This window comes from Carex rostrata, chromosome 23 (assembly GCF_964058835.1).
Source record: "Carex rostrata chromosome 23, lpCarRost1.2, whole genome shotgun sequence".
Lineage (NCBI taxonomy): Eukaryota > Viridiplantae > Streptophyta > Magnoliopsida > Poales > Cyperaceae > Carex > Carex rostrata.
Window position 1 is genome coordinate 844,368 of NC_135940.1, and position 12,669 is coordinate 857,036.

Consider the following 12,669-nt stretch of genomic DNA (forward strand, 5'->3'; position numbering starts at 1 on the left):
TATCTGCTTTTGAACTCTATAAATAGTTTGTAAGAATATTTGCGTTTCTATGGAAACAGGTGGTATACACCACTTTTATCAAAAAAAAAAAAAAAAAAAAAAAAAAAAAGAAAGAAAAGAAAGGGTATGATGTTAATCAATCTATCAAATCCAAATTCGAACCAGCCCAATATCCATACAATTATTCGATCTAGTATCAATTAGTTTCTTACGTACTTATGGCATCTTGTTATATTATTGTAATCAACAAAGTTTGATTGGAAGTACTGTTTAATTATATTATTACAAATTAAAACAATGCAGTTCTGATTTCTAAATCTGATCCCAATGATAGCCATCCTTGGTCAAATAATTAAAGCGACTAGCAGTACACGTAGGAGGATGTTCATTACACTATTTGGTGTAAAAAATGTTTGAGGGTTGTGGTTCGAGAACTCGTTACATATATATATATATATAAAACCGCAAATTAATAGGATAGAAACGAAACCTGTAGAATTCGGATTAATTTGTCTATATATACTAACTCAAAAATTTGACTTACTACAGAAAAAAAATTATTTCGAATTGACAAGATTATTAATATTAAACGAATCTTACGAATTTTCAAATTGATTCAAATTAGTTTGAATTCTAATTGGACGGTCTTGACTGTTCAGCAAAAATAAATTAAGTCTCTTTAAATTTCATTTTATATTCTTTAGCTTTAATTATTAGTTACTTAATTTTTTTACAGAGATTAAGAAACTCTTCTTAATTTAGTCCTTTTTTGTCCAAAATCTTATTTTTGTTCAAATTAACTTTGAAAAACCTCTACTCCTGAATTAAGTCTTCTTAATTAACATCTATTTACATATTAAGTCAACCACACATAAACTTCTTAGTGTGGATTAATTAAGATTTAATCTTACTCTTTGCGTCTAATAATCTCATAGTGTATATATGGAGTACCTCTCAAATATAAAGTTATATATATATATATATATATATATCACTAGTTATACATGCATGGGCCAGCTTTTCCTTTTCTTTTTTTAAAAAAATGGTTCGTCGTGATTTGAAGTTGTTCGGTTAACATCAATATTAAAGGCATGTCCTAAATTCAATTAAATTATTTTGTGATTTGGTATTCTCTAGACACTGACCAATCCAGACGAACTAGTTCTTAAATGAATTATTAGTCTTTTTGGACAATTGAGGTCCTCCTTTTCCATAAAAACAAAAGGCCAATTAATTAGTTCTGGCAGTCAACTTTAATAGATGTAATTAAATGAAACAAACTTTGGAATCTAAAAAAAAAATAGATAAATATTTAAGCAGAATACTACTAATTAATTAATTAGCACAACTTATTAATCAAATAATTAAGGTTAATGGACGTATCCGGTTGATGAATTTAGACTATTCAAAGGGAAGCTAGCCTCACTTAATTAATTTGGAAAGCTAAACAACCCTGTCTTATTATATAGTTCAATTCATGATATGCACAACTCATTTGCACAATCTAATCTTATTTTAACAAGATTACAATACAGCATGAAATTAATATGCTGATCAATCCTTGTTGGCCCAACTGGAATCATTTAAACCTTAAATTCCCTTTCAAATGACAGGAGAACAACTAATGCAATAGCGCACTGACAAAGATTGCAACGATCTTGTTTAATTTTAAACTATACATTAATTTGTTTTAGACTATTAATTTTGTGGGCTCCTTATGTCTTGTTAAAACACGTACTGGTCCCATTTGACACAAGACAAAGTTGATTTGGTGTTAATCACAGAGTTAATTAATTAGTCCATAAAAATATATATATATGCTGTTTAATTTGTTGAGTTAGTACACGTACTATATCAATCCAGATATTTATTTAATTACTTTAAAAGAAATATGAGGTTTCAGTACTAATCTTCAATTATCACTCTCTATTTGTCTACATAAAATTAGCTAAATTTGGTATATATGATCATATCAAATTATTACTATATCATTTCCGTAGCATGGGAAAACGAGATTATATATATATAATGCACAAGTCACAGGACCTCAAGAGCAATTATAACCTTATCATGTATATATAGTGTTCACTGTTCAGTACATTAGCTCCTTCCAAATTAAGCAATTACAATTTGCAAATTGTTAAATAATTATTTCCAATCAGAAAAGGACTTATATATATACAACCACAACCTATCCTTTCATGCAGTCCTTTTCATTAAAATTTTAATATATATTTTTTTTCAATTTATACCAGTTCAAATATTCAATTCTGGCCAATAAACTTTTTAATAAATTTCAATTTGGTCAATCTATTTAATCATTCCAAGCGAAATAGTTGCAGCAGTGTTTAGCAACTTTTAAGTACTAATTAATCAATCATTCTCATGCAACATGTTTAATCATAATTAGATGTTTCTCTTCTCATCATGACTTGTATATTTTTAGTTCAATTGCAACTACAATCTAACCTATAATACATACTTAGCTATATATATATCTCAAAGAACTATTCTACAAGGCAAAAAGATATAATTGCTTGAGAGGGACATAAACCTCTATAACAGGACATATAATTGCACCAATTAATTTGGCTAAAACAAGTAAAAATAGCCGTTTCTTTTCTTAACCCAACTTTTTCTCATTTCATTGTTTCAGTCAGCACAAGTCCAAGATTCCCCAATTCCCAACAAATAGTTGCCTTGCTCCCCTTGCAATTGCATCACCCCAGCACAAGCCAACTAAGGTGGTTACTGTTCAAATGTGACACCAACTTATGTTGTGCATTGTGAAGTTATATGGAAGAAAGTCTTAGTTTTGCAGCATAAAATATCAAACAAAGCAAGGAAATTATATTAAGTCTAAATGTAAATAAAGTTAGATTTTGTTAAGTACTATATATATCTAGTGCAAGATTCTATATACAAGTTATGTTCATTGTAGAAAAGTTTTTATATAATTTGTCTCTAAAATAAAATATTTTTTTAAAGATTTTCTATTGTCTTTATCCCATTTAACACAACACAATAATTAAGCATTAAAAAAATCTTAATGAAAATTTAAGAAGACTTCTTTGGAATACGTATGATGCAGTATAGATTGTGCTTATGTTAGATAATTAGTTAAATTATTCTGACAATCTTATATGATTAGGGTGTCAAAATTGCATGCAACTAATTTAAAGATCCATATATATATATATATAAAGCTAACTGGCATGTTAAAAAACTTGATACATATATGTCGATCAAAATAAATCATTATCAGAAAATTAAACCTATAATTACTACCAATAATACTTTTGAAACACCTTGATGGTACACCTAATGATAATGTGATATACCTCACAATAAATTCATAGATTAATCATAAGAAAATAGTTAGATTAATATACTTCATAAGTACATATACAAGCAATAGTAGATCATAGGACATGATAGCTTGAACACATGAATATATAGCCACAAAAGAGCCAAAAAGGTTGGCAACAAAAAAGAGTTCAGCTTTCCAACTCAAACAGGAAACCGTGCCAAGGCAGTCACACGTGAAATGGAGCCAAACACCAAGCCATGACACAGCGAGAGTCGCGAGAGGAGAGAGAGAGAGAGAGCAGAATATTTGTTTTTAGCATTGTATAAAAAAATTTAAGGATTTGGATGGAGTATGGAGAAATTGCAGCCCATAGAATATTGGATACGGTATCGTACGGATATCGTATTGGATATGATACATCGATACATAAATTTTTCAAAATCTAGAATACGATATGTTTATTTTTATATATTTTTTATTATTATAATTATATTATTAGTTTTACAATTGTATTATTTTCTAACAACAAAGGGTAACTAGTGTAGTATTAGATATATAGCTTAGTTGAGAATCAAGAGGTCTTGAGTTCGAGTCTCGCAGAGAAAAAATAATTTTGGAGAGTGGTGTATGTGCGGCTCAAGATAGACCATATCTTTTATTGCGTGGTGTGCAGGTTTTGTGCGTTCAACGGAGCATATCAGGTGCATATCCAGTTATATTGCTACGTGTCAAGCCGTATTGGAAATTATATCAAGATATTAAGAATACGCCACCTAAGTAGATACACCAGCTGGCATATCAAGCGCGTATCGCTATCCGATATGTACCTAATACAGAGACAAAGTCCATGTAGGAGTATCTGAATAACATAAAATATACTCTAGAAAGCGAATCAAATTACTCTAATTTTATATAATTGTGATTCACATGTCTACATAAAATAAAGAGTTTTGGAGTCATCTACGGGTTCAAAATCTCAATATTATCTATCTATTTTTCTACATTATTTTTGAGTAATTTCTATAAACTAAAAATTATGGAGAGAGAGGGAATTGAGAGACAGAAGCGGGTGCGTTGAGATCCCACTCCAGTGGCTGTGATATTGCCCCTTGGAGCTTTGGAGGGTAATTGGTTGTATTGTATTGCACCCCATGTCATTCTTCTCTAAAATCTACAAGTATTGTATGACTGTATGTTTATTTTAAGGTTTGCAAAATATTGAAATTACATCGGAAATTTCACTTGTATTTAATTAGTTGGTTAAGCTGTCATTTTGTTGTGTATATAAACATCAATATACTTATCAATTAATGTATTTTAATGTCAATAGAAACACATAATTGTTTGTAGTAATGATTTTGTGATAATAAATGAAGGAAATAAAAAAAAAGAAGCAATGCAAGTAACTTAAACTAAATAAATGTTGCCATTTCATATTTGTTTGTGATATATGTAGAAGTTTAAAATTAGTTAACTTATTTGAAGTCATTAAATAAATAAATAAGTAAGTAAAATTAAAAACTATAATTCAACAAAGTTAGTGACAGTATTTCTTTTCACGAAAAATGCAAGTTTAAAACCAACTAAATAATATCAACGTAATAAAATATTTGTCCTCACATGCATTAACTACTAATTAATAATTTGAAGATATAAACATATTTTATAAAAAATGTGAACTATACATACAAAATAACATTACGAACTAACATTAATATCAACAGTTGCTTAAATGCGATGAATATATTACTAATGGACGAATTCAAAACTATAATGTTATATGTAATTACTTTAAAATTTTCTAACTTAATGTAAAAAAAAAAAAAAAAGAGTGAGGCTATCGTATTTTGCAGCGCGGATTGGCTTGTGTCATGAATTTGTATTTTTAGTTTTAAAGATCAAACAGTCGATCTGAACTGCTAAATGTGATTTACATATAAAAATGTAATTGAAGAATAAATTTTACACTTTTTAGAATTTTTTTACTAGTTTTATATGAAGAAGTAGATACTCACTAACTTTGTATGGTTGAAAAGTAGGAACCGCTCAACATGATTATGTGATTTTATATTTATCTAAAAAAATATATATATAATTTGATCTTCAAATACATTTTAAAATAGATATCAAGTTAAATAATTTGGATCAGTTATTTGAACTTTATAATTAGATTGATTCATATCACGAATTGTTCCACACTTTGTAATGTATCGTAGTCTCATAAGAAGTGAGTTCATTAATTTCATCACTAAATAAAATAAAATAAAATAAAGGGAAATGTGATGATTATAAATGATTGAGGCTATGAAGAAATTCCAGTGGGAATATTGTAGAGGATTGATGGTAATAAGTAATAACTAGTGAGATGAGACTGAGAGACTAGATAGCAGTAGGCAAGGCAGGACAGGAACACAAGCCATGTGAGTGCCTCTGACATATTTCTTTCTCCTGCTTTTAAAGCTGACTTGTCCTTTTGGTAACCAGCTCGGCTCCTCTCCAATTCTATGGTTGCATTGGACAGACTCTCTGTCTCTCTAGTCTCTACCTAAGCTAAGAGCGTCAACAACTCAAGATAATGTGTCCCTGTACCCTGTTGATATCCATTTTAAATTTCTACGTATCACTGTATGAGTGAGAGCGAGACTACGGTTTCCTAATATAAATCATATTTTATCTGAACCGCTCGTGATCTTCCTAAAAAATATACTTCAATCTAGATTTTTAGATTTTTTAAATAGATAAAAAATTATTAGATCTTGATATTATGAACTAGTCAAAAATAGCGATTCTTTACCTATCTAAAAAGATAGTAAAATTAATTAAAAAATATATATATATAATTTGAACTCTTTAAGTTTATTTTTCATGGGAAGATTATGTTAAGTAGTCCTGATTAAATATTTGTACTTAAAAAAATAGAAATATATATCCATAGTATAGACCATTGTGTGTTTTAACTTATACATAATATCATAGCCTCACTCTTATATGTATTTTATGTTTGTAAAAATTATAGTATTATTGTTTATATAATTATAAAAAAACTAATTTATGTATCATATTCATATCAATGATTTAGCTATTTTCTTCACATCAATTTTGAAAGTTTTTATTTCTTGATTTCCAATTTTGTTGATATGGTAAAAAAAAATTATACTTGAAAGCAGTAAACAGAACAATTTTAGGAATAAAGATATTTTTATGAATAGAAGACGAGACCCGCCATTCGTTATTTTGTCTATTGAATTTAAAAATGAAAGCTGATAACAGTATCCGCGCTACAGTACTCACACTGTACCTGCAGGGGGACCACCAATTAAATTTGGAAAAATATTTTTTTGTGGGGATCGCAAAAACTCCACAATTCAAAAAAAATTTTTAAAGTATTAATATCTATGCATAGAAGTATTTATACCTATGTACAGAAATATTTATAGCTATGAGGTAAATAATTATTTATTGTGCGGATACTGTAGCGTGAAAATAATAGTACCCACAGCACTGTATCCGCGGGAGGACCATCGAAAATCAAATGCAGAAAGATAACTTCCTACAGGGACTGCAAAATCTCCACAATTTTAATTTTTTTTTCATATTATTAATACCTACATAATTTTTTCTTTCAAATGAGATCCATGATGACGTACTTTCAAACTCGTCGTCGCGCAAGTATTTATACCTCATCGTACAAGTATTTTTTACATATGACACTGAAAGTATTAATATCTAAGTATTGAAAGTATTTATACTTATACACTGAAGTATTTATACGTATGAGGTCAACTATTTTTGTCAGAAGAAAGCTGACGCGGGGATGATTGGAGAACTCGAAAAGGGATAATCATAATAAGTCACGCATTAAAATATTAATATTTTTTTTACGTGTTACTATCTTATCTTCTAAGTATTTATAACTACGAATGTATACATATCTAAGTATTTTTTACATATGATACTGAAAGTATTAATATCTAAGTACTTGAAGTATTTATTCCTATGAAGTTAACTATTTTTGTTAGAGAAAGGTTCACGCGAGAACGAGTGTGGGGATTGTAAAAGGAAAACTATATAATTAGTGGGGACCGTAAAGAAATGATGCTGCTGAGATTTTAGAATATTATTTCTCTAAGTGAGGGTACTGTAGCACGAGTAATGTAGCGTGAGTACTGTAGCGCAGGTACTAAAATAATTATTCTTTACAAATTAGGAGACCATATACTAGCAATAATGATTTATCAAATATAAATCTATACATAAGAATAAAAACAAAAATACATGTATATTACCACGTGAAATAAATAGGAAACAGGACTAGATTTTCACTCAAAAAATTAATCTGTTCTCCTAAAATTCATAAGGAAGACAATATCCTTGCACTGTTCTAAATTAAAATTAATAAGAAAAAAACTAAAACAACAATATTTTTCATTTACACAGGAACCACATGTACTGCTAATAAACAATATAGTATATATACATATACCAAAAAAAAATGCACATAACAGATAGATTATAAGAATACTTAACAAACTATTCACGATGTGACGGACTTTTTTTTTTTACATAATTAATTTGCTCATCAACGTCATTTAATTAAAGTTTTTTGTTTAAGCTTTCTAATTCACCTTGCTTCACACCTCCATACTATAGTCCCTAATGACACTTAGAGGATGGTTAATTAGAGTTTTAGAAACTCTTTAGACATTTTTCAATTAACCATCTAAATTAATCAAGCCAAACAGTTGTGTACAAGTAAAGTAAATAGAGAAAAGTTTAGAGAGATTTCACACGCAGGATGATAACGGAGTTCAGTGTAAAATGCCTACATCTCCGGGGCAGAGCAACCTCATCGGCGCCCCTTTCCTATTACCCAGAAAGAAAGGATACAGCTAGTGACTCGTAATCCCAAATCGTGTGGGCAGTCACGGCCAACTTCGTGTACAGGTTGGGCCTAAAAGCTGTAGCTGGCGAGTCCTACGCAGAGGATCATCACACAGCTTTGAGTGTATTAAGCTGAAACGCTTGTGCTAGTGTACTCCTTCATGCCCCACAAACAAACTACACTAGCAAAGTGATAGTGTTAATGTCCTAGATCAAATGGTTTTGACTCTATGATTTGGGTTCATATGATGGCTGAAGTAATTCAGCTTGTTCCTAGAGTATGACACCATTTGATTCACTGGCTGGGACTAAAGTGGTCATGTTTGGTTGTGGAGTAAGTGGTGGAGTAAACCCACTACTCCACTTTTAAGGAGCCAAATGAGGAGTAAATTTAAAGGAGTAAGATGGAGTAATATTTGAGTTAATCCGGATTAAGTTACTCTACCTCTCCAGGTGGAATAACTTACTCCACCTGTGGGTCCCACAATTAGAGTAACACAATGTTATAATTTTCTCTCTCTTCATGATCTTACTCCACCAAATGTTTGGTATTTTTAGTGTATGGAATTGTATTGAATTTATACTATTTTTGTCTTTAAATTTGTTAACCTTAATACTCAAAGAATGGTTAGTTACAAGCGCACAACCTATCCTTGTAGTATTTAGGTGTCGAACTACAGAGAGTATTATTAAAAACTAATTTCTGACTTTATGAAATAATTTCATAAAATAAAAGAAAGTAAAGTAAAAGTGGGGGGAGGGGTTTATTCTAACAATCCTAAGTTTGGGTTCAAACCCGGAAGAGAAGAGTTTTAAACAAATAAAAGTAATAAAGGAAAGTTTTGGTTGCTTTCAAGTTTGAGAAGATCTAAGGGCATTCGGTCTACAATCCCTTGCTAATTCTATCTACTCGGTTTATTTAAATTCATATTTGATTTGACGAGGTTTCTAATCTAACATGTTAAAAAGGATCATTTTCGTGAATTAATAACGTGCCTAGATAATTCGGACTTCACGGTTATGTCCTTCACCCTAGCTGTCTAGACCATAAAGCTCTTGTTAGTCTCTCATATCCTCGAAGATCAGTACTTCACGATTAAGTCCTTCTTACCAATATCTGATTCAATTTGAGATGTCCTAATTAGGAGTTGACTTCACGATTAAATTCTTCACCAAACCCTAACCTTAATTTTTGTAGTTCCAGCATAGATTACAAATTGGTTAGATCCTAATCCAAACCTAAGGTATTTGTGTTCATAATTTGGTACCATCCTATATAATCCTAACTTCTTTGGTTCTTTCAAATCCAAAGCGGGAGTTATGCAAGTCAAGTACTAATTATGTAATCAACACTAATGATAAATTATATAAATTAACAATCCAATCAAACAATCATAATAAAAATAAATAACCGAATAAAATAGAATTAAGCAAGTTCATGCATTGACCTAAACCCCTAAAGAGATATCTATTCTCTCATGGAGATATCCATTACAAAAATAGACAAAAATAAAGATAAATGAAATAAAGAATAAGTTACACCCTTCTCTAAATTAAAAACATCAATCTTGCCGACTTCTTCCTCAAGTTTTCTTCTTCTCCTTCCTTGAAAAGCTTTCGAGACTTCAGGAATTTCTGCAGATTTTCCGTTGTATTCAATGGTAATAGACATACACCAAGAGATGATGAGAGATGCCTTGAATGAGAAAGATCTCCTCCTTTTATAGCTAAAGTTCTGCCCAATTTAGAGCCTAGAATGTGGGGACGTTATTAAGTGCTATCTTTACATGTTTCCTAAACTGGCGTATCTAATTTAGGCCCTTGAAACGCGCCCTGGATGTGCCAGAAATAGAAAAATTATCGAAAACATATTTTTTTGGCTGTTTGCGGGTCCAGTAAGTCCGCACTGGGTGGTCGGTGCAGGTGGCCTGGCCGCACTGGCTTCTAATTTCCTTTTTTTAACTTCTTAATTTCTGCATGATTCTCTGAGTGCATCCGCACTGGATCCTAGTGTGTCTGCACTAGCCTCGGACTTTTCTCTTTCCCTGAAGATTCTAAAACTTGCAAAAATCAGCTAAGTAGTGAGTGCATCCGCACTGGCAGTGAGTGTGTCTGCATTCGGCTCGGACTTTTTCTAGATAGTGCTGAGATACTGGAAATTCGTCTAAGTACTGAGTGCGTCCGCACTGAGGGCTGGTGCGTCCGCACTGGGAGGTCTTTTCTTCATTTCCTGCAATCTAAAGCCGAGCAAACACAGTAATTTGAAGAAAAGGCGCTCGAAGTCCAATGCAGAAGAAGGAGTCATCCAAGGAAGAGGTGTTCTAGGTTCTAGGTTATGTCTTTTTTTATTACTTCTTTTATTTTGTCATGGCTTAGAGTAGCTAAGCTCCTTCTCTCTAGGGATGGATGTAATGAATTCTAATTTATTTCTTTACTATAATATTTATTTTTCTTTTATGTCTATTTAAGTTTTCATTATGCTTTGAATGTTATTGAAATATGTCCTTGCATACAGAGTTTCATCTACTAAATGCCAAAGTAATCTACATGCCATAAGGTTACATAGTCATTGCGTCCTTGTGTGAGGGACAAACATGTAAGTACTAGCACCTAAGCTAACGATTCATGGTATCAGTTCAAATACTAGGGTTAGAACCCAAGGTGCTCCCTTAACAGGATATAAACTAGATAGCATATCAAAGTATAATTAGGAATTTATTTATTACTTGTAATGAATAAGGTTTAGGGTTATTACATAACGAGTAATAGGGGAATATAATTGATTAGGTTAGTGTGAGTGATTTAATTATATTATATCATGTGATAATCTAAATTGTCCCCTATAAGCCGACCTTACAGTCAGAGAACCTTTCAAATACGCATAGAATCGAACCCAAGCATCTGTAGGAAATAATAGTACCGATATGCGACTCTGCTCTGCGGGGTGGTCTATATCGCATATGGTAATGACAGAAGGTCATATGCGGCAATGACAGAAGGTCATATTCAGGTAGACATTAGTACCATAAATATGTATTGAGATAATTAGAAGGATTTCATTCAAAACCCTAGAGGCTCCCTAAACTTGGTTTACAGTAATTAGCATCTCCACCTATCAATTTGCCAAAATAAACTGTAAAATCAAACTGCACCTATTATTATTATTATTATTATTTATTTTATTAAGTATACACGCTACCCAATTAAACCCGAAGAACCTAAACTAGTGCTAAAGTTGTTAAACTACTAAGTTCTATCCCTGTGGATTGACACCCGACACTACTACATGGTAGGATTATGCGCTTGTAATCCGACAGAGTAGCATTAGAGTAACTAAGTATATATTTATATATACTAAGAGTTAGTAGTCTCATTTAGAGTTATCACATGCAATGTGATATTGGCTGATCACAAGTATATGATGATTCACAGATCAAGTAACACAATATATATGCGTGCAAGATTGACACAATCCTATCTTGGGCTTATCATTATAGATATAATGTGATATTGGATACGACACATGCAGTGTTAAAAATATTGTGTCTATAGGATCAAGATAGTGTCTGGTTACATATCATCTGTATCGTTTGGGTAATCAAGAAGCATTGTTAGATTCCTATCTTGATCAATGAGACCGGTTGCTCATTGTCAACATGATACTAATCCAAGAAGGACACACCTCCAAGGGCTCTAGTTGTCTTATCATATGAGTTTATGATATCATTGATGCACAACCACATGTTGCACATCGGATCACATAAATACTTATGCATGCTGGCTAATGGTAAGTATTGAATACTGTTGGCTTTTGGAGCCCTCTACTTGTATGTTTGACTAGATTTGCAAAACATACATAAATTGCATTTAACAATTTCCTTGAGTTGAGATATGTGCAGGTTCATAGTTCATAAGATTTAGAATTGCAACAAGACTGCTGAGGCCCTTTCCTTTGTCCTTGAGATAATTGTGTTGTATCTTGCAATAATCTTTTTTGTCTATTTAACTAATTTGCAAAACATACAATTATTGAATTTCACGATTTCTTCTATTTTAGAATTATGCAGGTTCAAGCCAATTGTAATTGCAATGTAGATTGCTTAAACTGAAGAAATCATGAAGATAGCTATCAATAATTTAATTTGTAATATTTTAAACTTGGTAAAGTGTGTTTGATGTTGTTTCAACATGATACAAACGTTGGTAATGTTTGTAAAAGGTTATAACGATTATACCTTAAGAAAACGCTGTGAAACAACTTGATCAAAGTCAAAAGAATCAAAAACATTGCCATAACGTTTTAAAAAGTTGGTAATGTTTTAATTAAATTTCTGAACTTCAGAAATTCTTGTTTTTAATCAAGTTTTCACAGAGTGAAATCATTGGTAATGTTTGAATTGAGCTCACAGAAAATTGAAAACCCTAAATCATATTTTGAACTAAAACGTTGTAACGTTTTAACAAACGTCTGTAACGTT